At 34.8% G+C, this 27,746-nt stretch overlaps 1 pseudogene; it reads right to left on the bottom strand.

Annotated features, from left to right (window-relative positions):
- Positions 1–24,405: 24,405 nt before the first annotated feature.
- On the bottom strand, positions 24,406–24,502 carry LOC122095102 (annotated as a pseudogene).
- Between the last annotated feature and the right edge of the window lie 3,244 nt (positions 24,503–27,746).

Below are 27,746 nucleotides of genomic sequence, written 5' to 3'. Positions count from 1 at the left end.
CAGGCCCTGAGTTCAAGCCCATGTCTAGGACAAATAAAAATCTTCAAGCTTAGCTGGGTGCTGGTGGCTCATGCCTGTAATCCTAGCTACTCCGGAGGCTGAGATCTGAAGATCATTGTTCAAAGCCAGCCTGGGCAGGAAAAGCTGTGAAACTCTTATATGCAATTAACCAAAAAACCAGAAATGGCACTGTGCCTCAAGTGGTAGATTGCTCCCTTTGAGCTGAAGAGATGAGGGACAGTGCCCAGGCCCAGAGTTCAAGCCCCACGACAGGAAAAAAAAAAAAGAATAGCGGCCAGGTCATAGTGTTTCTCATCTATAATCATGACTATTAAGAGGATGAGAACCAAGGATGAGGGTACAAACCAGCTCCAGCAGACAAATCCTCAAGTCCTCAGAATTCTTATCCTCAATAACTAGCAAATAGCTGGATGTGGAAGTTTGGATGAGTGGTAAGGCACCAGCCTTGAGTGGAAAAAGCCAAGCAATAGTACAAGGCTTTTATTTCAAACCTTAGTACTAGCACGAATATAGACATAAATAAGAACCTAGTAGACAGTGGAAGTCACCGGAAGTCTGCTAAACCATTGACTATAAAGTATTTCAATTGAAGTTAAGCCCTTAGAGTATTCTAAAGGGAAAGAACTTAGAATACTGCAGAAACTATATGCTTAGTAAAATAAAAATAAAAAAAAAAACCTATAACACTCTTTTTTATAAAACAAATAAATCAAGGGAGCTAAATAAATTTTCTTAAGTAATAGATTGGTACATACTGGAATAAAACATTATGCTAAGAATACTGTTAGTTTAAGACTGCTTTGTTGTCACTTAAACTATTTTAAGTAGTTTCATGAAAAAAAACAAACATGTAATTTGTTGCATTACTATCTTCTGTAATACCACTGGAATTAGTTAAGTTGTTTTATATATTTTTATGTGGAAGTCCTAAACTGCCAATGCCAATGATTGAGATTTTATTTTATTTTTTTATTACTAATAAGTTTTTTATTGTGAAAATATCTTACAGACGCATTATAATTACATGAGCAAGGTAATGAGTATATTTCTTATCAAGCATTTTTGCCTCCACCTTTGTTTCCTGGGAAAAGTGACATTGACAATTCAGTTAAGAGGAAGTCATTCCTAAGTATGGAAGACCCCTAATCCAGTGGGACTAATGTCTTAATATAAATAATATTTGGACAAAAGTATACACTCAAAGAGAAAGGCAGATGTCATGGTGTTGTCTTTACAAGGCAAAGAATGCAATAGATTGTCAGAATACCACCAGAAATGAGTTGAGCATGATCAATTGGATCTTCTCAAATAGTGTCCAGAAGAAACTAACACTGCTGATAGGTTTGATTTTGAATGTTCAGGGTTTATATGAGGATATGAATTTGTGTTATAGTTCATTCAGTCTGTGATAGTTTGTATGAGTAAGTGAAGATGATTAATAATTATCCACACAAGTCTATTGTACTCCCAACAGAAAAAGGTATATATATGTGTGTGTGCATATATATATATGTGTGTGTGTGTGTGTGTGTGTGTGTGTGTGTGTGTGTATATAATACAATTACTAGTATATCATATAATGTCAAAATGTGTAGCATATACTTAGGAAGAGAGAATTTGTTCATAACTATAATACAGTTGTTATTTAATTAAGACTGAAAGATGAGCATTGACATCATCACATGGAGAGAAAGAAAAATCCAGATAGTGGAAACAAAATAATAGAATTTCAAAAGTATATGAGCGTGAGAATTGAACGAAGTGATAATTCTGGGCAGACTTTGTGAAGAGAAAGAGATATCCTCAGAATAAACAATTGTCTATGATAAATGATAAATTCCATCGGTGTACCAAAAGTGAACAACTGTAACCAGTTGAAGAATCATCATCGGATGAAATATGTTGTCTCTTAAACTTTGTAGCATTTGATAAAATTAATAAAGTCAGGTAAATAATTAAAATGCTGGGAAACACAAAGGAAGTGTTCCTTTCAGGCTAGAACTGATTTACCATACATGGCCAGAAAGTGGATACAGAAACATTGTGTTAAACAAATTTTGCTAATATCTATGGTATCACATTTTTTTGGTTATCAAGTGTGAAAAAATGTAAGAAGTCTCTAGGACTCTCAGTTGTAATACACCAAATCTTGGAAGATACATAAAATTGTGCCTTTGATATAGAGAGAATGTCCAGTATCCGTAAGCAGGAATGCTGGGTCTATCTCTGGAGGAGTCTTATCTGCTGCGTCTACAGAAATGAGCAAGAGATGTGTCCCCAAATCTCCTAAACCCAGTGCTTTAATAAATGGAGAGAAAAATGAAATAAGCAGATTGACTTCATTTCAAATGTCATAAGATATATAAAGCAGAATAGAATGGTATTAAAGTGACCTGGGGCATACAGTAAGTTGAGAAGCACTCAACTAAAAGTAAGCAATTATCTGAGGCAAAGTCATTTATGTGAAAATCTCAGGGTAAAGAGTTCAGTCTGAGTGTAGGAAAACTAGAACAAACGTACAAATTAAACAATATTTTAGAGAAGAGTAAGGATTGGGAAGCCAGATAAATGGATAAAGAAAATAAAGAAAAACATACATAAAGGAAATACCAAGAAATAAAACAGAAAAGCTTACTACGTGGATATTTTAGTACATATTTTCCAAGTGAATATTTTAGTAAACTAGTTCTAGCTACATGAAAGTATTCATGAAAATATGGCTGTGAGTTGTCATAGGTTCTTACAAATTCTACTTTCTCAAGATCAAAAACTGGATCCACTAATGTGAAGTACTATGCCTTTTCTGTGTGCTTAAGTAATGTTTGATTCTACAAATGACACAGGGAAGATATTTATAAGATCTTTTAAAGAATACATACTAGCAAGATGTTTTTTTTCATTTTTTATTGTGAAAATACTGTACAGAGGAGTTACAATTACATGAGCAAGGTAATGAGTACATTTCTAATCAACCATTTTTGCCTCTTCCTTTGTTTCACCTTCTTATCCATTCCCATCTCTGCCCCCCTTCCCTGCTCCCTCCCCTTCCCTATTCTCCCCTCCCTTTCCCCCAGCCAAAGTTGTAAAGTTCGTTTTTTGACATGAAATTCACATGCAATATATTATCTCCTTTCATTGTATACATTTTAATGCTTTGGAAGTGAATTGTACAATCATAGGTTTTCCAAGCCTAATTTTCACAAACTTGCATTTCTTCAAATAGAAATCCTATAAATTTTAGAACAGATATTAAAATACATATAAAATTGAGTTACAGGAATTTGTCCTGCATATATCTTCTATAGGGTATCTTTTCAAAATTTGTTTTGGGGAATTATTTCGAGGTTCTCACTCGTACTGTCCAAGTGCACTGTCAATGAACTACATTCCCGATCCATACAAGTTTTTTACTTCTCTTTAATACATATATAGAAGTGTAATTGCTAGGGGCTGGAAAGGTGGCTCAGTGGTAGAGCGCTTGCCTTGCATGCCAGAGGCCCTGGGATTGATTCCTCAGCACCACATAAGCAAAAATAAAAAAGCCGGAAGTGGTGGTGTGGCTCAAGTGGTAGAGGGCTAGCCTTGAGCTGAAGAGCTGAGGGACAGCGTCCAGGCCCAGAGTTCAGGCCCCACGACCACACCCAAAAAAAAAAAAAAAGAAGTGTAATGGTTAGAACATATACAATTCTCTTTGACCTTTTGAAGACTTGAAAACTTGCTTGGTAAAATGATTGCAGTATTACACAAATCATTCTGCTATGCGGAGTATATGAATTTCTCCACAAATGCATTACTATATTTTGTGTCATCTTTTTATATTATGGTCATATTAGTGAGTTTTCTTTTTCTTTTTTCTTAGATACTAAAGAGGAGCTTAATTCATATGCTCCTCCTATTGACTATTAATTTAAATATGTTCTTTATAGAAATATCCTGTTCAGGAAAATTTTATACAGAATTAGAAGATATAAAATACTTAAGATTCAGGATCATTGTAGCATTAACTTTGTAGCATTAAGAAATATGTGCCCTCTATCTGTTGGATATGTTTTCACTACTATCATGGAATTAAGAAAGGTTATCAGTTGATATTAGTTTATTCTTGCTTTTCTTTAGCCACTAATGCTTTCCATGTCAAATTTTTGGAAACCTTTACGATCCATTGGCATGAATTTTTACATTTACGTTTTGTAGGTTTTTACAACTCACATTTAGTTTGATAATCATTTTTTTTTAGTTTAAATTTTTATAAGGTTTGAGGTAGTAGTGTAAGATCATTCTTTAAAACTAGAGAGGCAATAGTGACAATACACACATTTATGATTCTATTTTTATTTCATTAAATCATGCCATCCTTTTCAAAATCTATTGACAATAAAACTAAGAATTTATTTTTGATAAATCTGTTACATTCTTCTATGTGTCAGTTATTTCACTAATAAACATGGTAATAAGATTCAAATCTAGTATGAGTGCTCAAGCTACACCATTTTACAAGATTGTTCTGACTGACCTGTATTCCTTGAGTTTACATACAAGCATATTGATCAGGTGGACCAATATACTACAGATATCTAGATGTTTGATAGTCATTCATATTTTGCACCTTGTGAAAACACAAGACTTCAGATATTATATAGGGAAAAATGTCTTTAGAGAATGCTTAAAACAACTAAAATTAATTTAGGAATGAGTTAAGATTTAGATAACACATAGCATAATAAAGTTGAATGATAACGACTTGAGCTGTACTACAGAGGAGAGTAAGAGGGAATAGAATGATGGACCACCCAGGAGCTGTATGTCATTGTTATTGTGTTTCAAAAACAAAAAGACTTCAGAGAAGAGAAGCACGAAAATAATCAAAGTGTCCTTAATCAAGTTTTTTTTTTAATCCACCTAATAGTGTGGACTGAGAGTCAGAGAAGATGGGAAAAATAAAATAGAAAATAAAGCATTGTATAGACCCTTATAATGTAAATAAATTGTAATAGGCATATGATAATTAATTTCCAAAGAAATAACGGAAACAATAGGTAAACTCTAAAGGCAAAAAGAATGAAGAGAGAAAAGAAGCAAAGTAAAACCTTTATCAATAACCAACACAAGAATTTGGAGGTGAAAAAGCAGTGGAAATCTTCTAAATAACAATAAAATAACAATAAAAATTGCTAACGTGGATAGAAAATGGATCACATTGTATCATATATAATTTTGAAAAAACATATTAGGAATGAAAATTTAAAAGTCATAATTTAAAACACTATTTACATTATAACTACACAGTATAGTTCAGTGGTAAAACCTTGACATAGCATATGTGAAATAATGGTGTGATCTCCCAAGAATTACAAAGTATACACAAAGCACACACACACACACACACACACACACACACACACACATTTGGAATATTGATATAATATTAAATAGAGGAAATTATCACAAATAATAAAAATAGGTTAATACATGAAATCATAATATTGCTCGTACTATTTATTAGTAATCAAATAGTCACAATATACTTGGATTCTTATAGATTAAGTAAAGTGAAAATTAAGAAATAGAAGACATGAGAACCTTTGCAAATAAGTTTTAAATAATAAACATTTTGAAACATGTATCCTTTTATTTTGACAAAAGATTAATGTTACTGGTGTTTTAACCTCAAGATTTAGAATATGATAACCAGGTGCTCTATATCTTGCTACAGGTGGCTATATCTCTTAACCTTTCACTCTGGATACTTTTAGGATAAGGTCTCATAGTTTCTCAGGCTCTCCTGAATTACAAACCCTATTTTTAGTTCCTACCATAGGTAGAAAATGGAAGCCACAAATCACCATGAGAAGCTCAAACTTTTTTTTAATTCAAGTACAAATATTTATAAAAAAAGTGACCAAGAAAGGAAGCCTTTCTTAATATAGTATGTGGTTCTTGAAAATACAGTAATTATTTGTTACCTGGAAAAATATGTTTAGAACTATAAGAAAATCAATTTATTTAAATTCAGCAACCGTATAAAAATTAAGAAAATAATTTTAAATATTCACATGTTAAATATTTTAAAAGCAACATATATGTGTCTGAATAATTTACATGTGTAAAAATCATGCAAAATTAAATTAATCCTACAACGCTGAAAAAAAGAATTATCCTAAAGAAACAAGAAAGTAAGTAATCAAGATCAAAATTTGAAATATAGAAAATAAAATGAAGTGTACTCTTTAGTTGACTTAAGTAACTGTAAACACTTTTTATATCAGTTTTATAATAAAAATGCATGAACAAAGAAAGCAAAAGTACATTTGATCAATAGCAACAGCAAAAGCATCAGTAATTGTTTGAGTATACAAAAAAATCAATGGAGGGGATAACAATGTTCCTTCCAAAAGAAATGTACTCATTACCTTATTTATGTAACTGTAACCCCTCTGTACACTACCTTTACAATAAAATTATATTGAAATTAAAAATAAAACAAATAATATAGCAATTAAGAATTCTTAGAAGTCATTACTTAAAAACTTTATAAAAAACTGCCCCAAGTACCCAAGGAATATACTATTAAATATACTATTTAAATACTTAAACTTCAGCAGAAAAACAAAATGTTTAACAACTGTTACAAATAAAGTAATAAATCAGAATATATTACTATAACTATACTAATCATTGAATGGAATTTTATTGGCAGTCAAATATGTAAGAAATGAGGTAATATGCCATTCGTTTGCACTTAAAAAGTGAGAAAGAATTTTCTAGGTCTTTTAAAATATATCATAAGTTTAATGAAGAAACTATTCTGTCACGTCATATGATAATCAGATAAAGATGATATTAGAGCAAAGAACAGATTGTACTGTTTTGGAATGTTAATGTATGTACTTATTTTGGTTTTGGAAAAATGTGAGGATTTCAAATTAGGGTATTGTTCTTGCTAGGCTGGCATTATGTCAGTGGTTAATTTTAAGATAAGGGTTCCCTTTCCACAAGAACAGGCACCTGATCTGTCCTTTTATCTTTCCCATCATCAATGGCATCAGAGTTGCACACCAACTTGTCTAGCTTCCTGGATCCTGCAGTCCTTCCAATCTTAGTCTCTAGATAGTGCAGGATGGTGGAAATGATCCAATGCACCCAGCTATAGATTGAGAAGGAACTCCCTTAAAATTTGGCCTGGTTTCTGTTCTCAAGCCTCCTAAGTAGTTTAGAGTACAGATTGGAGCCCCTGGTGCCAAACAGTAACAGTATTTTTAAAGCAACGAGACATTTATATGACAGGCTTGTGATTACCTCAGGAAAAGTATAAAAGAGAAGTGAAGCATAGAGGACAGACAGAATTTTAGCTAGCTACTCAGAGGGTGAATCAGCTTAGCTAGCTACTCGGGGGGTCGAGATCTGAGGGTCTGTCAATTTTGTTAATTTTTTCGAAGAACCTTCTCACTTTGTTGATTCTTCATATGGTTTTTTTAATTCTAATTCATTTAATTCTGGTTGAATTTTAATAATTTCTTTCCATCAACTGGATTGGGGTTTATCTTGATGTTCTTTTTCAAGGAGTGTCAGATCTCAGTAAATTGTTGGATTCAGGTCTCTCCAATTTGTTAATATAGGAACTCAGAGCTATAAACTTGCTTCTGAATCGTGCCTTTGCTGTGTCCCAGAGGAGCAGATAATCTCTGTGCTAGTTTTTGTTGAATAACAGGAACATGTGAACTTCGTTTCTAAGCTCTTCCATGACCCACTGGTGTTTGAACAGTGTGTTTTTCAGCCTCCATGTGTTACTGGACTTTCTTTAGTGGCTTTTTGTGTTGAGTTCTAATTTTATTCCCTTTTGGTCTGAGAGAATGCAAGATATGAATTCAATGTTTTTGAATTTTGACAAGTTTGATTTGTGACCTAAAATGTGGTGTATTTTGGAAAATGTTCCATGTGCCGCTGAGTAAAAAGTATACTCTGATGTTGCTGGATGAATATTCACTAGATGTCTGCTAAATCAGTTGATGTATGCACTAGTTTAGATCTGTGGTTTCTCTATTGAGTTTTTGCCGAGTTGATCAATCTAGTGGGGATAGTGGTGTGTTAAAGTCCCCAACATTAATATCTTTGAATCTATGTGAGATTTAAAGTAGTATTTCTTGGATAAATTTGGGTGCACTATTGTTTGGCAAATATTTAGAATTTTAATATCCTCCTGAAAGAGAGATCCCTTAATTAGTATGTAGTAACCTTCTTTATCTCTTCTCAATAATGTGAATTTGAAGTCTATTTTATCTGATATTAGGATTGCAATGCCTGCCTGTTTATGGGAGCCGTTTGCTTGGTAGATTTTGTTCTAGCCTTTCACTTTCAAAATGAGTTTGATTTTTTTTAATTTTATTTATTTATTTTTTTTGTGAACATACTGTACAGAGGGGTTACAATTACATGGGCAGGATAATGCATACATTTCTTATCAAGCATTTCGGCCTCCTCCTTTGTTTACCCTTCACATCCCTTCCCTACCTCCCCCCTCCCCCCCCAGTCTTCCCCCCTACCCCCCACCACCCAATCCTCCCCCCCTGCCCCCCACCCCCGCACCAACGTTGTAAAGCTCATTTTCAACATGACCTTGTACTTATCATTGTTGGAACAGGTCCACCTGTATCCTTAGACGACTTGTGTTTCCCCATCTCCTCCACAAGTTATACTGACATCAAATATAGTGAAAGCAGGGGTTATACTGTGGGGGAGGGACATACAAAGCAACAAAGAGATAATCTTATAAATGCATTATAAACAAATGCATGAAATAAAAAAGCATTAAAATACATATCTAAGGGTTCATTTTCCTAACATCACATTATCTGACCTTTTCCGCTTGCATACATATACTAGATATTGCAAATAAGGGAAACCATGGGACCTATGTTTCTTTGGGCCTGGCTTACTTCACTTAATATAATTTTTTCCAAGACTTTCCATTTCCTAACACTTGGGGCAAGGTCATTCTTTCTGATGGAGGCATAGAATTCCATTGTGTATATATACCACATTTTCTTGATCCATTCATCTACTGAGGGGCATCTGGGTTGGTTCCATATCTTAGCTATGGTAAATAATGCTGCAATAAACATAGTTGTGCTGGTAGCTTTAGTGTGGTCTTGTTTGTAATCATTTGGGTAAATGCCCAATAATGGGATTGCTCGGTCATAGGGGAGCTCTATGTGAAGTCTTTTCAGGAACCTCCATACTGCTTTCCAAAGTGGTTAAACAAGTTTACACTCCCACCAACAATACAGTAAGGTTCCCTTCTGTCCACATCCCCTCCAGCATCTGTTGTTGTTAGAGTTTTTGATTTTTGCCATTCTAACTGGAGTGATGTGATATCTCAATGTTGTTTTGATTTGCATTTATTAGTTAACTCTCCCAATGTGTTTGACTTTTATGGGCAAATTGTGATTCCTGAAGGTAGAAGATAGAAGAATCTTGCATTTTAAACCAACTAGACAGTCTATGTCACTTAATTGGAGAATTACATCCCCTAATATTGAGAGATAGGACTGAGAGGTATTTGGGTGTCCCTGCCATTTTATCCACCTTCTTGGGTGCTACGCCTACTGGATTCTTCCTATGGTTCTTGGATTCTGTTTGTATGTGGTTTCTTGGCCTTTATTGTGGTCTTGTTGGTTTTCTATGTTTAGGACATCTTTAAGTATCTTTTGTAGAGTTGATTTGGTGGAGATATATTGTTTGTTTTTCTTTGCTATGGAAGATTTTTATTAGATCTTCAATTATGAAGGAGAGTTTAGCTGGGTACACTATTCTTGGTTGATAGTTATTTGTCTTTATAGCATGGCATACATCATTCCAGGCTTTTCAGCTTTAATTGTCTCTGTTGAGAAATCTGAGGTGATTCTAATTGGTTTTCCTTTATAGGTGACTGATCTTTTCTCCTTGGCAGCTTTAACCATCTTTTCCTTGGTCTGAATTGATCCTGTGTGGCTTATAATTGGACGATGGGATGTCCTGTTCTTGTCTGGTCTATTTGGAGTTCTAAAAGCTTATTGTATCTGAATATGCCTATCTTTTTGCTTGTTGGGAAGTTCTCTGCTGGGATCCTGTTGAACAAATTTTCTAGACCATTACCTTCTGTCTCAATGTGCTCCTCTACACCCATTTCCCTTAGATAAGGCCTTCTAATTGTGTCTTCCAAGTGTTGAATAGATCTATTCATATTTCTTGAATTTGTCTTGGATAGTTGTATGTTCTTTCTCTATAATACCTAGGCTGTCCTCAATGCCGGAGATTCAATCTTCTGCATGGTCTAACCAACTGTCAAGCCTTTCTACTTTATTTTTCATTTCTTTTCCTTTTAATTGGTTGACTGTTATGGCTTCAAATTCTTTGTTGGAGCTTTGTTTTAGATCTTATATGAAATTCTTTACTTCCTTAATTTGGTTTTCAGTGTTTATTCTCAAATCACTTTGCTGATTGGTTATGGTTTCCTTGGACTCCCATTCCTTCTGTTGGGCTCCATTCAGCATTCCCTTTGTGGTCTCCCTGACTCCTTTCAGGTGTCTGTTTATGGATTCCATGAATGGCTCTATTGATCTTTGTCTATGCTCATCACGTTCTTGCAATTCTTGTGTTATTCTTTGATTAGATTTCTCACGTTCATGCAACTTCTTTTTTTTTTAAAAAAAAAATTTATTTTATTTTATTTGAGAACATACTTTACAGAGGGGTTACAATTACATGGGCAGGAAAATGCATACATTTCTTACCAAGCATTGCAGCCTCCTCCTTTGTTTACCCTTCACCTCCCTTCCCAGCCTCCCCCCTCCCCCCCACCCATTCATACCCCCCTCCCCCCCCACCGACATTGTAAAGCTGGGTTTGACATGACATTTTGTACTTCTCATTGTTGCAACAGGTCCACCTGAATCCTTAAACGACTTGTTTGTCCCCGTATCCTCCACATGTTATACTGACATCAAATATAGTGAAAGCGGGGGTTACACTGTGGGGGAGGGACATACAAAGCAACAAAGAAATAATATTATAAATGCGTTAGAAACACATGCATGAAAGAAACAAAAACATTAAAATGCATATTTGAGGGTTCGTTTTCCTAACATCACATTCTCTGACTTTTTCCGCTTGACTCATACCTATACTAGATATTGCAAATAAGGGAAACCATGGGACCTATGTTTCTTTGGGCCTGGCTTACTTCACTTAATATAATTTTTTCCAAGCCTTTCCATTTCCTAACAAATGGGGCAATGTCATTGTTTCTGATGGAGGCATAGAATTCCATTGTGTATATATACCACATCTTCTTGATCCATTCATCTACTGAGGGGCATCTGGGTTGGTTCCATATCTTAGCTATGGTAAATAATGCTGCAATAAACATAGTTGTGCTGGTAGCTTTAGCGTGGCCTTGTTTGTGATCATTTGGGTAAATGCCCAAAAGTGGGATTGCTGGGTCATTGGGGAGCTCTATGTGGAGTCTTTTGAGGAACCTCCATACTGCTTTCCAAAGTGGTTGAACAAGTTTACATTCCCACCAACAATGAAGTAAGGTTCCTTTCTGTCCACATCCCCTCCAGCATCTGTTGTTGTTAGAGTTCTTGATTTTTGCTGTTCTAACTGGAGTGAGGTGATATCTCAATGTTGTTTTGATTTGCATTTCTTTTATGGCTAAGGATGTTGAACATTTCTTCGTGTGTCTATTGGCCATCCTTCTTTCTTCTTCAGAGAAGCTTCTCTTTAAGTCTTTCGCCCACTTACTTATTGGGCAGTTGTTTCTTTGAGGATTTGTTGTTGGGTGGTTTAATTTTTTGAGTTCCAAGTATATTTTAGATATGAGACCCTTGTCCGTTGTATGGCTAGTAAAGATCTTCTCCCAATCCGTGGGCTTTCTATTGATCTTGCTAGCTATGTCATTTGCCCTGCAGAAGCTCTGCAACCTTATACAATCCCATTTGTCCAACCTTTCTTTGATTTGTTGTGTTTCCGGGTCTCTATTCAGAAAATTTCGGCCTGAGCCAAGGAGACCCAGGGTTTCTCCTATTCCATCCTGTAATATTTTCAGAGTGTCTGCTTTGAGTTCAAGGTCTTTGATCCATTTGGAGTTGATTCTGGTGCAGGGTGATATATAAGGATCTAGCTTTAGTTTTCTACATGTAGTTAACCAGTTTTGCCAGCACCATTTACTGAAGAGGCTGTCTGTCTTCCATTCTATTGTTTTAGCTCCCTTATCGAAGATTAGATGTCTATAGGTCTGTAGGTTTATTTCTGGGTTTTCAATTCTATTCCATTGGTCCTGAGGTCTGTTCTTATGCCAATACCAAGCTGTTTTGATTACTATGGCTTTATAGTAGAGTTTGATATTTGGTATTGATATTCCTCCAGCCGTGTTCTTTCCGTTGAGGAGCGTTTTTGCTATTCGGGGTCTTTTATTGTTCCATATGAATTTTTGGATTGCCTCTTCTATTTCCTTGAAGAATGAGGGTGGAATTTTGATAGGTATTGCGTTGAATTTGTATATAGCCTTGGGAAGTATTGCCATTTTCACGATGTTAATCTTTCCAATCCAGGAGCATGGGAGGTTTTGCAATTTTTTAAGTTCTGTTTTGATTTCCTTTTTCAAGATTTTAAAGTTTTCATCATAGAGGTCCTTCACTTCTTTAGTTAAGTTAATTCCTAGGTATTTTATTTTTTGTGGGGCTATTACAAATGGAGTTGCTTTCCTAATTTCAGCCACACTTTTCTCATTGTTGGCATACAGAAAAGCCATTGATTTTTGGGGGTTAATTTTATAACCTGCTACTTTGCCAAAGATTTGAATCAGCTTGAGTAATTTGGGAGTGGAGTCTATGGGATTCTTTAAATACAAGATCATGTCATCTGCAAAGAGGGAGAGTTTTATTTCTTCTTTCTCTATTTGGATCCCCTTTATGTCTGCATCTTGTCTTATTGCTGTAGCTAGGCATTCTAATACTAGATTGAAGAGAAGTGGAGAGAGTGGGCATCCTTGTCTTGTTCCTGAGTTAAGAGGAAATGGCTTTAGTTTTTCACCATGGATTCCTAATTTTTCCAAAACCTTCATCATAAAGGGGTGTTGGATCTTGTCGAATGCTTTTTCTGAGTCTATTGAGATAACCATGTGGTTCTTGTTCTTGCTCCTGTTGATGTGATGACTAATATTAATTGATTTGCGTATATTGAACCAGCTTTGCATCCCTGAAATGAATCCTGTTTGATCGTGGTGTATGATTTTTTGGATGAATTGTTGAAGTCGGTTGGCCAAAATTTTGTTGAGAAGTTTTGCATCAATGTTCATGCAACTTCTGTAGTTCTTTTTGACTGATCTCAGCCTGCTCTCACAATTCCTTTATTTCTCTTTGAGTATTCTCAACCTGCTCACGCAATTCCAGTATCAATCTTTGAGTAGCTTTCTCAAGCCCATGAGCTTCGTGTTTTGATCTTTGGTTTGCCTCCTATCTCTCCCTATCACGCTCACACTGAGTCTTTTGCAGGGTTTCAATCTTCATTCAACATGTTTACCAGTAGTGTTTGTAGAGGTTTTTGGGAACTCTCGTCTGGATTATTCATTATCTGGTCTGTCACCTGATTATCTTGAGTGGGAATTTAGATACCTGGACTTGCCATTTTCCTTGTGTTTTTCTTGTTGTTCTGCCCATTTGGAATGAAAGTAATGCCAGTTTTGTGCTAGAACACCATTTTAAGGCAAGCATCAACCCAAAGTCCTGTAATTGCATAGTCAAATGTCTGAAGATACAATCTAGTTCAACAGATACAGTCTGTTCAACATTAAATAACTATGTATTAATGGGCTAAGAATACCAAAGAAGAATTTGACAAACCATAAATTATTATGTTTAGGGAGAAAGGTGGGGAAAATAGGGTTAGAGAGATTTGGAAATGTAAAAGGAGAGTGAAATTATCCAAGTCCTAATCTCACAGAGGGAAATGGATTGGAAAGGATGATAGGAAAGAGAGAAGAAAAATATTTTAAAAAAGAGACAAGAAAAAAATGGAAAGACAAATATTTAAATTTTAAAAGTGAAACTCTTAAAAGTAATGAAAATTTAAATAAGTAAAATTGAGAGATGAATGGGGATAAGATGAGAGGAAGGGAGGGATAGAAAGGAGACCTGAAAAACAAAAAAATAAAAATACTTCAAATAATTTATAGGTATAAATAGATAATACTGCTATTAAGGAATTTAATCCTAAGAGGTTTTGAATTTAGTAATACATTTTTGGATTAAGAATGTACACAATGGGGGATAAGGTCTTATAATCAATGACAAGTATATAGGAGGTGAACAGAACAACAAATAATTCATGCAAAAAGAACTAAAGATGAAAAAGTAAAACGAATGAGAAAGAGAGAACAAAAAAGACCAACAGGTCAGTAGACATTTTTTTTAAAAAAAAGCACAAACACACATATACACCTAAAATAAAAGTTATAAGAGGAAAAAAAATTAATAAAAACAATTTTTATAATTAAAAAGTAAAAATTTAAAAAAGATACAAGAAAAGACTTCTTTGATTTTGTTTTTGGGGGGTTGATGGGATGATCCTGTATCTCCCTTGTGTCAGTAACCAGTCTCTCGGTGGAGTCTCTGGTTTGTTGTGGTGTTTGGTTTTCTGTGGCTTGATTGGTTTCTTAATTCAATTTGTTTGGGCAGGCAGAAAAAATTCTGTTGGTTTATCCAGAAGTTTGTGATCCCCTCCCAGGCTAGTTCAGTGGGAGAGAGATCTGCTTTGAGTATCACAAAAGAGGGAGGTGGCTGTTTCCTCTAGTTTGGAGTTGCTGTGATAAGGCTGGGTTCTGGGTAAAGTTGAGGCCTTTCAGCAAACAGTAGCTTTTCCCTGTGGGGCTAGCTTCTGGGACATTCACAGAGCCCAGCCTGGAGCAATGCTCAGGGTTTATGTTTACTGAGTTTCAATTGATTGTCAGTGCTGCTGTAGGGAGGGTCAGCTGCAGGCTCTGTTTACTCAGTGAAGAAAGCTACTCCTTCGTGGGTGTAGCTTTCTCTGCCTCTTTGTGGTGACTTTCCCATGGGTGGAGTTGAGAATGGCAGATCAGGGTAGGTACTTGTGACTCGCTAAAAGACTCTTTTGTTTTCATCAATGAACTGAGTTGGATCTAGCTGCTTAGCCAGGCCTTTGTCTACATCAAAGATGGATATCTCCGGTGTTGGATGGAGGGGTGGCCTTCCCTCCTCTGCTCCCTTTGAGAAGGAGTGAAGATGTCAGTTTTGTACTCACGCTGGAGTGTTGGTTCCTGGGTAGCCTCTGGTCTGCTATCTGCAGGATGATGATATCTGCTACTTGTCAGTTCTTGCTGGTGTTGAGTAAAATCTGCTCGCCCGCTGCATCTGACACATTTGTCCCAGACTCTCTGGGTTGTAGTTATGGCAGCTATGGATGCCACCACAGCCGGCACAGCAACCTCAGCCATGGCTGCTGGAAAATGCTCAGATCTGTCTCCTTACCTGGATTTTCCCTCTCTGCCCAAACTCTCTGTACTGTGATGGCACACTTGGTGTGCCTAGGACTGTTCACTGGAACACTAGAACTGCTTTCTATGTGAGAGCTTGTTTAGCCACCAGATTCTCCTCCGCCATATTCTCGAAATTTCTAAAGGTGTTTAAATATTACTGGAATTGTTTTGGAATAAATAATGTTCACCTTGACTATCTTGAGAAAGAAAAATTGGTTTCTCAGCACTATAGGTAAGAACTTGAGTGAAAGAAACAAAAGGAAAAATGAGGAACAACTCAACACATTCATTCAAAAGAACCAAAACAACCCAAGAAAACACAAATTAACTCAGTACTCAAGAACCTGCAGGAAATGCAAAGATTTTTTTAAAAATAGCTATGATAAGCTTATGAAAATCCTGACTACATGGGAGTCTACTATTGTGAGGATAGTGGTTAAAGCTCAGACTGGACAGAAAGATCTGTACATAATGCAGGCACTTGTTATTCTAAATTCCAGGAAGAATAACATGAAGTAGACTGAGCCCACGATCATACACAAGTAGGAAGCAAGATTCTATCTGAAAGTTAATCAGGACAATTTAGGGCTGGGGGCATGGCAAAGTGGTAAGAACATCCATTTAGGAGACACAAGACACTCAATTCAAATTCCAATATTATGGGTATTAAAGAAAAAAAGCTATGACTTTATATAACGGGAATAATTGCAAGATTTGAATATTTGAGTGGAGAAAAATCTATGAGAGAGATAGAGTTACCCATATTGCAATACTTTCTACATAAGTGATAATATTATGTGGTACTCCAGACATAACAGAGTTACCTTGCAAATGAGCATGGATGTGCATTTGGGTGAAGGTAATACTCTATTTACACAGGTGTAAATTAAATACTTTTGGGGGGTAGATTTTAGTTCTTGTACTAAGAGCCTGGGTGATATCTCTGAGTCTTTTCTCTCAAGGCTATCACTCTACTACTTTGAGCCACAGTTCCAATTCTGATTTTCTGTTGGTTGTTTGGAGATAAGAGGCTCATGGACTTTCCTGACCAGGATGGCTTCAAACCATGATTGTCAGATCTCAGCCTCCTGAGTAACCAGGATTCCAAGCCTGAGTCGTCCATGTTTTTAGTAATTTAGTAAATTGTACAGTTACAGAAGTTATAATTTATCATTATAACCTTTATAATATATATGTGTATATTTATATCAATGCATACATATAGAAATATTTTAACATATTTTCGTATCTATAGTAGATTTATGAAATCATCCTTCATAATAAAATAACATTGAAACAAGTTTAATGAGGAGCAAAGCAAAGGGAATTGTCATGTTTCTTGTTGTTGAATGAAATATGAATTGTGAGAATCGGTTTGAGAAAACCATTTAACAAAATGGATAATGACTATTAATTCTAATCCCTTTAGTTGCCCATATTGTGCAACCTCACACATGAGTGTCAAAGTCAAACCACACTTTTTTGTCTTTGTATTTAAATCACATGTTATAATTTAAGGGATAGGTGAAGTAATCAAATAAAGATTAAAATAATGGTAAGTGTGGCTATGGGTTAGAGCTGAAAATTATTTTAAATATGATAATAGCTAATTAAATTCCATATCTCTTAGTTTTACTCTATTGTCATATACCTCATTCCCACATTAGGAAAGTACATAGAAGGTTCTCACTAAATTATGTGTAAAATTATGAAAAAATATATTAAAAGAATATGGGCACATCGGGGCTGCGAAAGTGGTAGAGCTCTTGCCTCACATGCATGAGGCCCTGGGTTTGATACTTCAGCACCACATAAGCAAAAAAGGAAAGCCAGAAATGACGCTGTGGTAGATTGCTAGCCTTGAGCAGAAAAGCTGAGGGACAGCGCCAGAGGGGCCCAGAGTTCAGGCCCCTGGACTGGACAGAGAAAAACAACAATAACAAAAGAATATGGGCACAGTGTGGTTTTAGTTGATTGAGACCTGTAGGGGGTAGTGTGTTTTTGAGGACCTGAAAAACATTGTGATGGAGATGAAGGAAGGGATGTGCTAATTCTGGCAAATTGGCTAGAGGATTGCTCCCAGAAAAATAGTGATGAATTCTTCTAAAAGGTTAGAGTAAAATCACTCTCACAATCATGTTCACTACTGTACTATTCACCGTAGAGAATTTATGGAAACAGCCCAGACACACTTTAGCAGAGGGATGGTTGGAGAAAGTGTTGCACATATACACAATTGGATTGCACCCATCCATTGTAAAGACTGTTACAACATTTGCAAAGAAATGGATAGATCTAAAATTATGTTAAGTAAACGACGTCACAGCCAGACACAAAAAGGTCGCATATTTAGAAGTCAGAATTTTATGCAAGTTAAACAACAGTATTAATCAAAGCATGCTATTTGTAGAGGAGTATTTAACAGGTGTAATTTCTTATAAAATTGAACTGTTAATCCAACAAAATGAATACCAGGAGACTACCACTGGGAAAATGTGAGGGGAAGTCAAAGGGAAGAAATAAAGAGACTTATGGAAGTAGAGAGTGAAGCCATAATATTCAATGCAGATAGTATGAAACTAGTAAAAACGAAAGTGAGTTGAGGTTTGGAAGGATGTGAGAAAGTTGTGTAAAGATCCATTATACTTATAAACTGATTCGTTGAATGGAAATCCCTTTGTACAACTATTTAATAAAAATATAATTAAAAACAATGGAGACATCTGATCATAAACCATGAGTCAATATGATAATTTTCTTCTCAGAAATTTTCTTTGCAGGTATTTTCCTCATAATGTCAGAAAATTGAACAACGCAATGTATATCAATACATCACTTTGCATATCCTAAATAGACAATATAAAAATCACAGTAAAAATATTAGAATATATCACATGATAAAATAACAGGTAGAAAGTATCAAACTCTGATTATTTTTCCAAGTACTTTACCTTTGGTACCTAATTTAATCCTCACAATAATCCCATAAAGTGGAACTACTTCTATTTTTAATTCTAAGATGATGATATTTAAGTCTTCAGAGTTGGAATTACTAGTACAACATTGTACACATGGTAAGTGTTAGCCTGCGTTCCATTCCCACCACATGAACTAACCTCATTCTATTTTATAACTAAATACCAGCACTCAGTCTACTAATTCTAGGAAAATTCCCAAAATTATTGTGCACACTGTAATAATATTTCATTTTATCTTTGTTAGAAAATAGGTAACTAAGTTGTACACCGGTGGCTCACACCTATAATGCTAGCTACTCAGGAGGCTGAGATCTGAGGATTGTGGTTCAAAGCCAGCTCGGGCAGGACAGACTGTGAGTCTCTTATCTCTAATAAACTACTAATAAACTGGAAGTGGCACTGTGGTCCAAGTGGTAGAGCGCTCGCCTTGAGTGGAAGAGCACAGGGACAGCACCCAAGCCCAGAGTTCATGCCTCATGACCAACAACAACAAAAAAAGAAAATAAGAAGTAACTGTAATATGAAAACTCCAAGTTCATAATCAATTTATACCTCCCTGGTGAAAGGAACTGCTAAACTATAACATTCTTGGTTTCTAGCTCAAAATAGTAGAAATCATATTTTATTCCTTCACTCAACACTGCACTGCCTGGGGACCCCATCTCTGGTTAACACAGTCTTACTGAAAGAATGACCTGCCCAATTTCTGATGGAAATAGATTGCAGGTCTTTTGGAGCAATTGTTTCCACATTGTAGCTCACCTAAATTGTTTACCATTAGAAGTATTTTGATTGCTTTTTATACCCAACATTTTGAGAGAAATGTACTACTTTAAAATGTTATTAAAGAAAGACTGATATAAAAATCACATTTGACCCCAGATACATATTTTACCTTTCATATACCCAAAAATGCAGTCTTACATATCATTAATGTTAGGAACGAGAGGTTAAAAATCATAGACACCAAGACCTAATTTTGAATCAAAGACTCTCCAACTTGTGAATAAAATTGGTTTAAAAAGAAATCAATACTACTGCATTTTTAAGTCCCTATGAAAAGGATAATGATTCCCTATGATAATGATAATGATAATGATAAACTATTAACACTTAAAAATAACTCATTTTCTTGGAAGTAGGACAAAAAACACATGGTTAACCCTAATCATTTTAAAAGACCTTTATTTATACTAAAAGTTCTTTCGTAACTATAAAGATTCTAAAACTAACTGAAGTAGAGAAGAAATAATTTAACTGCATCATCTACATTCAATGGACTATTAATTCAAAACAAAATTATACTAATAATTAGCTTACCCAATTCACTTACATTCTTTTATTCTATTCCATTTACTTTCATAAAAACTGGGTTTCCATAAAATGAAGCATAAAAATGCATATGAACCCACTTACATTTTCAGATCTTAACAATATTTATTTCAGAAATTTTAGCTCTACAGTCAATGACATGAAAAAATACTAAAATATTCAAAGGATTTTCAGAAATTGCAAGACTTGCTCTGGGATGTTATGTATATTGGAACAGATATTCAAAAAGCCTTATTTGTTAAAGTTGCCATAATTACTCCCACAAAAGAACCATTAGGAAAGATACCTGTGCATGTACAAAACACCTTCAAATGCATCCACAATCTGGACATGACACTTGCTATTTGTTTGTTCGTTTTTGAAAGGAATACCTAACAAGCATATCCACAATACTTATTTTCAATGAATAAGATGGGATAGTCAAACATAATATGGGTTGGATTATCTCTTAGTGAGAATAAATATAATCTTGCAAAGAAAGTGATATTCAACAGAAATCCGGAAAGAGTTTATCCAACTTGTGTTTCACAGGAATCACCAGAGAATAATACCTGTTTGGTCAAGTCGGTCCAAATCACTCCATGAGTGTATCTTAAAAGTATAACCAATTTAAGAGGTCAAATACGTGTTTTGTACTGACAATCATCTTATAGCAATAACTTACTAACTAATTATGTCTGTATCTTCTTATCTAACATACAATAAAAGCTGAAAGCGGTCTCTTTTTCTAACTTAATATTGTAAATGCTTTGATTATGATGTTATTATTAGACAAATAATATGTACAAAGGGTGGTTCCACTGAAATGACATGACAGAACACTGATAAATAAAAACATTGCAACACACTTAGCTTTTTTCAGCCTCACCCTGTCCACATTGGCAAGCAACATTGCAACAGCACATGCACACATATACACATACATACATGTTCGCACATGTACACACACATATACATGCATGCTAAATTCAGGGTTTTTTGTACAAAAAAGTCCAAATAAAATATTAGTGATTAGCACAAATGATAATATGCCTTATTACAAAATAATACATAAACCATTACCACGCATGTTACATTTTACCTGCCTCTCCACATGTGACCACTTAATTTATTTTTAATTAATTAATTACCTTATTAATTAATTTATTTGTTTGGTGCTAATACTAGGGCTTGAACTCAGGGCCTGGCTTTGTCCCAGAATTTATTTTTTTGTTTCAGTTTTCACAAGGCTAGCATTTTACTGCTTGTACAACAGCTCCATTTCTAGCTTTTGCTGGTTACTTTCAAATCAGAATCTAATGGACTTTTTTTTCTTGGTCTGCTTTCAAACCACAATGCTCAGAATTCATCTTTCTGATTAACTACTACTAAAGACCTAAGCCATCAGTGTGGCTTCTACTTTTTCCTCTATAGTTATCTAATGTACATACTTAGATGGTAATTTTAAAATGAGAGTATAGAAGCAAGATGTACAGTGATGGTACTGTCTTGTCAGAAATTCAAGTTAGTAATGTAAATATATTCTTAAAACCATACACAAAAAATACCATGATATAGTGTAAGAGAACTCATTATTGAACATTTGAGTCTTAAGAGCTTTCTAATAGATCCATTATTTATTGGTACCCAACATTAGAAAAATGTATGAGGCATTGGTAAAATAGAAGTGTTTTGCATGACTACATACATTCTTTCTTTTTATAAGACACTTGCTTTCATCTAAAAAGTAGGCCTGTCTATTGTCTTCATGTGATTTTGATGATTGAAAGTGCTTAGTGAGAAGGTCAAAATGTATTAGTAGTCCTTCACTATCAATTCTCATTTTCTTCTTGGAGAATATAATGATCAAATCAATAGTTCAGAATCAGCAAGCAATACTTCAGAATCATGCTTCCAGTGCAAGTGGATCACCAGTAAGAAATCCTCAATACCAATTTCCACAAAGTTTTGTCACAGATACAATCTCCCTGCCTTCTCTAGCTGCTTTATTTTCTTATTCCTTCATTGTACAAGAAAAGTATGATTCAACTGATTTCAGTCAGATCTGTTACTAGAATTATCCATGATTTATTTTATTGTCTGTAATTTGGTAAAGTTATGTCTCTTTACATAGGCTACTAAAAATATATTTACTAATTTCAAGTAAATACATAAATTCTATTTCCATCTCTTTTAAAAATAAAATTTTGTCTGCTCTACAAATTGATCAGAGGCATGGATTTTGTGGCTAGCAGGTCATTACACATCTGACTCCTTCTTTCTCCCTACCTTTCATGGTTCTCATAATATGACTGCTCCATAATTATCCTCATTTATTTTGCTTTTATATTTTTGGTTGCATCATTTCACTTTTTGCTCTGCCATTTCCCAAATCATTTATATAGAAGGCATTATTTCCTATTTTCTCATTCCTAGAATAAGTTGCACATGAAGACATCACTGGTCCTCATGTTCAGTGTGTATGTTTGAATACGGAGGAACATCTTTCCTCTGCTCTCCATCAATTCCCTACTCTCCATTTAGAATAATTTCGAATAGTAAAATTGGAAAAAGAGAAAATAAATCATGTGAATAAACAGTTGCAGAAAATTCACCACATATTTCTGACCAGTTCAACCAATGTGGACTAGTAGGGAAATACGTGGACACCTCATTCCCACTGGCACTCAAAGTCTCTGGTTAGGCAATTCTTAGGAATATGGGGAACAAGATGAAAAAGCAAGGAATGGTATCAATTGCAGGAAAAAAAATTGGAGAAGGATCCAAGCAATTTTCTTCATTGGGCTGCCGAAAATATTCAGCTTATTACAGTGCGGAGACTTCTTTCCCAAAAGGCCACTCATGTGAATAGTAGGGATGATGATGAGTATACCCCTCTTCGAGAAGCCTACAGTGGACACTTAGACATTGTCAGTGAGTTGGTGTCTCAAGCGGCACATGCAATACCTGTAGATGACTGCACACCCCTGCACAGTGCATATACGTGGAATAATACCAGAGTGGCTTCTTTCTTACTTCATCATGATACAGATACCAATGCCCAAACGAATGGACTCTTTTTTTAAAATTTTTTTTTGGTCTGGTCGTTGGGCCTGAACCCTGGGCCTGGACGCTGTCCCTCAGCATTTCAGCTCAAGGCTAGCCCTCTACCACTTGAGCCACAGCATCACTTCCGGCTTTTTTTCTGCTTATGCGGTGCTGAGGAATCGAACCTAGGTTCTCATGCATGCAAGGCAAGCGCTCTACCACTGAGCCACCTTCACTGCCCAAATATTTTTGTTTGTTTGATTTTTGTTGTGGTGGTGTTTTTTTTTGGTCGTACATGGGGCTTGAGCTTTGGGCTTGGGTGCTGTTTCTGTGCTCTTCAGCTCAAGGGGAGCACTCTACCACTTGAGCCACAGTTCCACTTCCCCAAACTAAAGGACTATTGACAGCCTTACATCTTGCTTTCGAGAATTGAGATAGTAAAGATATGCTGGATAGCCTTCTGTTGAACCATTATATGAAACCAGGCCTGAAGAACAATATAGAAGAAACTGTATTTGATATTGCCAAAAGGATAATTATGTATCACTACCTCTATGAAGTTGTGAAAGGCTGTGCAAATTGTTCACCGAAGTCCTAATGGTCGGGTTAAGGTTCTTAAATTTCAAAAATGCATGTCCATCTTTTGTGTCCCTACAAAACATTTTCACAATCCAAATAAGAGCAATATCTTTTTTTTTGGTCAATCATGGGGCTTGAGCTCTGGGCCTGGGAGCTATCCCTGTGCTCTTCAGCTCAAGGTGAGCGCTGTACCACTCGAGACACAGCTCCACTTCCAGTTTTCTAGTGGTTTATTTGAGATAAGAGTACCACAGACTTTCCTTCCCAGGCTGGCTTTGAACCATGATCCTCAGATCTCAGTCACCTGTGTAGCTAGGATTATAGGCATGAGCCAGCAGTGCCCGGCAGCACCAATATTTTACTGTAAAAATTCATGGATTCCGTGGAATTCTTCCAAGTGAATTTCCTGCCTTGGATGTAAAAATGTATTCAATAGTTTTTGTATACATGTATAATAATTTCTTCAGAGTTTGTGATTTTTTAATCAGAAATAATTTTAATTTACCTGTTGAAATGAGTAGTACAGAAACTAAAATATTTCTGATGCTTGTCTGAAAAAGTATATTTTAAAATATTCTATATTCTATGTTTGCATAATGTTCATAATTTATTTTCTCCTAGATATACTTTGAATTCTACATTATTTTATAATATATAGGTTCATTAATGTGTCCTTTCCGATTGCATTCCATATAGAACAGTTTGATTCCTTTTTTTCTAGGTCTTAATATTATTTTTCTTTGGGATAAAATGTCAGTGTTGTCTAATTTGAAAAGTTTTGTAAAGTTTATGCTATGTAAACGACTTTCTGAGGTGAAGATTTAATACACTGATGTCAAACTAAATTTAATAATATGAATTACGTGTATTGTTACGCTTGTAATTTTGTAATCAACTTTATAATAACTGTTTTTCATTTCTTGCATCTGAAGAATGAAAAATATGGAATACTTCTCAAATTTTCATATTATCCTTGTGCAAGTGCCATGTTAATCTCTGTATTGTAATTTGAGTATACATGCTGCTGAAGCACGTAATATCCTCTAAATTTAAGTAGTTAATGATGCAATCTTTATACAGGTTTATATCTATGGGTGCCTACTTGTAAGAAGGAAACCTTATTGTTCCTAACAATGTTATCGATCTTATTTCCCTTAAATTCTGTGAATAGTGGAAAAAAATTATATTGATCAGTCGATTGCTCACATTTGCAAAATTTTTTTGTCAATGACTATATTAAGTCTTTTTATTTGGTATTTGATCGTACTCTTAATTATTTATAGATATGTCCAAAGGTGATGGCTTTTTCAAGTACTTATTTATCCAATTGAATTAGCTTTGTGGACCTAATGGATTCAAAGTAAGCATTGCTTAAGAGCTACTTCTAAACTTCTTCAGCTGACAATTTCCCAAATGAGGTGTTACTGGAACAAATGTCATCCTGAGCCTTTACCCTTCCTCCATGTGGGAACAGACCAACTAGAATATCTTACCCTGACAGCAAAGATTTTCTTACTAGAACAAAACTAATCTTGGTTACAAGAGATCATAGAGAGATGAACCGTTCAAACAGAACTGTTCAGACTAGAAGGTATTTTATCAAAATATAATTGTTTATTATACCTTCCATTTCAAAAGTAGCTAAAGCCAAGAAGGTGGAAAAATTGTTCATATGCATGATTACTTTTTGTTCTGGCCTGTCTACGATCCAACCAGGCAGGAAATTACACTACTGCCTTTTTATAACCAAATATTTTCAGAGTTGCAGGAGAAGTGCATATGTTTCTCCTCGTTATTAGGCATTAAATTGATAATGTTTTAATCACAGAGTTTCCTCTTTCCTCCATGCCGTAAATCTACAAATGGTAAAACTTTAGGTCTAACTCTATCAAACACTGAGGTAGAGATAATGGAATAATACTTTAAAACAGAATTGCCTTTGATACAGTAACTACAACAGAAAAATGCAAAATGTGTGCCTTTTAATTATATATAGTCATACATTTTACATATATGTGCTGATTTTATATTTCACACAATGAAACTTACTAGAATTAGTTGATAATTTGACAAATAAATTGATATTTATTTTTTCCAATAAATAGAATTGGAATATAAATAATTAGGTTTAAAATATATATTACACTATAAAAAGTATCAATGCAATGTTTTTAGTATAAACTTGTGATACATTATAACTGTTCTTTGCCTTCTGAATCCACATGGTAAAATAACAATGTTTTCCTCTAATCTGTAATGGATTTTACTCTGCTGCTCTGTTTATTGTTTTAACTCGCCTGTCCCAAACTGTTTTTCTCCATATTTCTCAAGCATTCCTACTGATTATTCCCAAATTTTGCTAAGATGTCTAAAATATATTATTTTTCTGCAGTACCCATGGGTCCTAGGATCCCAGGTCCCAGTTACCTGCATCATCAGATAACAGGGGCAAGACTTTTCACCAAGGCCCATGCAACATATCAACACAAAGTAATTGAAGACCCATCTCAATTTCGCATTTCCTATATTTCAGGGCCCCAATTCCTTGAGATGCAGGAATTAGCAGTAAACAATTGTGAAATGCAAGGCAACTTAAAATGAAGGATGAGATCACAAAATTTGAGAGAAAGTACTGTAATTCAAACATTCAACTTACAGATGACCAGCCCATATGAGTGAACAAGTTCACAAACTGTCATATGTTTATTTTTAATACCCCTCACCTATGATTAAGAAAGATTTTATTCCAACATAAGTGGGCCAAAAATAGTTCCTGGAAGGACAGATCCATAATTGGTCTACCAAAGCCCGAAAACTTGACTTAGAGGTCAAATGTAATTCAGAAAAACATTTGAAGCACTAAGGAGTGCTTCAAAACACTGGGACTTCAGTACAACATGGTTCTGTGGTATAAAAATGTCACTCTCAAACCAATGATAATCTACATTTAATCTGAAAGTATATTCATTTTCAAATATACTTTTTAAAATCAATTTCGCCAAAATAACATTTGACAAGTTGATGATACTTAGTGACATTACAAGTTTTTCAAGTGTAGGGAGCAAGTTAAATAGAGTTGAATTATTTATACAGCACTAATGCCAAACATGTTCAACCATTCATTAAAGTGTAGAAATACTACCACCCACAATTTGTGTTTTTCAGTAAGAGCCTTTCAGAAATGTGTTAAATAGATCAACCTCCTAAATTTCAAACCCAAACATTAGCTAATAAATTTCATCATTTAATAAGGTACATTTTAAAAAATCACAAATAGTTGCCTTATTATATGTTATTTTGTTTTCCCTCTGTCTAACATAGTAAGAAATATGACTTTAAGTCTTGAATATGGGTACTTATCAGAGATATGACAAACATAGTATCTGTCTTCTACTTCTATCATATTCCTCTCTAGGAATAAATTTTAATTTTCTTCTTTTTCCAAAACTTATAGGTAGTAGAAAATATTATTCCATGTAAAATAAAAGAATCACACCATTGTACAAGGCCATTTATAAAAATTCATAGTTCGGAATACATTCTAAGCCATTTTTTAACTTTCTTTTTGACTAACGATTAATCTTACAAACAGTTGAGAATAAAATCATGTTTAGGTGCTTCCCATCTCCAGTCTTGCAAATTGTTGCTGCAGATGAATGAATTATGGAAATATAAACTGGCATCAATTAAAGAATATGCAGGATTGAAACTCCATGGAATGTATATAAACTTTTCAAAGTATTAATAGACAGTTTAACAGAATGACAATCAGGAAGTTGAAACCAGAGAGGAATTATAGTAAAGACATAGAATGAATGAAAAATGAACAAGGGGCAGGTACAGTTAGAATACTGAATGTACACATATGATGAAGGAAGTGGTAAATTGGAAATAAATCTTGGAGAAAGGGTTGGTTGAGAATGATGGAAGGAGTGACTCTGATCTAGGAGTATTGGACAATTAGATGGATATATTTAATTGAACACAATTGCACAACCCTTTAAAATTCAGTTAAAAAACACAACAAGAAACAAAAACACACAAAAATCCCAACCAAACAGCAATCTCTAGAGAGTATGAATATGACCACTCAAAATTTTAATCAGTTAATGAAGGGCAGTCTTGGGAAAAGCAAACAAAGCTGTTCAAAGAGGGAAGTTTGGGATAGGGAGAATTTTGAACAGAATTAGATTGTCTAAGGTTATAAATCACCTATATCTGCTGCAAACAGTATCTTTCTTCTACGAGTTTTCTGTCTGAACTGGATAATCCAGTCC

The sequence above is a fragment of the Dipodomys spectabilis genome, unplaced genomic scaffold (genome assembly GCF_019054845.1).
Source record: "Dipodomys spectabilis isolate Male_0828 unplaced genomic scaffold, ASM1905484v1 ptg000334l, whole genome shotgun sequence".
Classification (NCBI taxonomy): Eukaryota; Metazoa; Chordata; class Mammalia; order Rodentia; family Heteromyidae; genus Dipodomys; species Dipodomys spectabilis.
The sequence above is the reverse complement of the archived record's forward strand: the minus strand, read 5'-3'. Positions and strand labels throughout refer to the sequence as shown.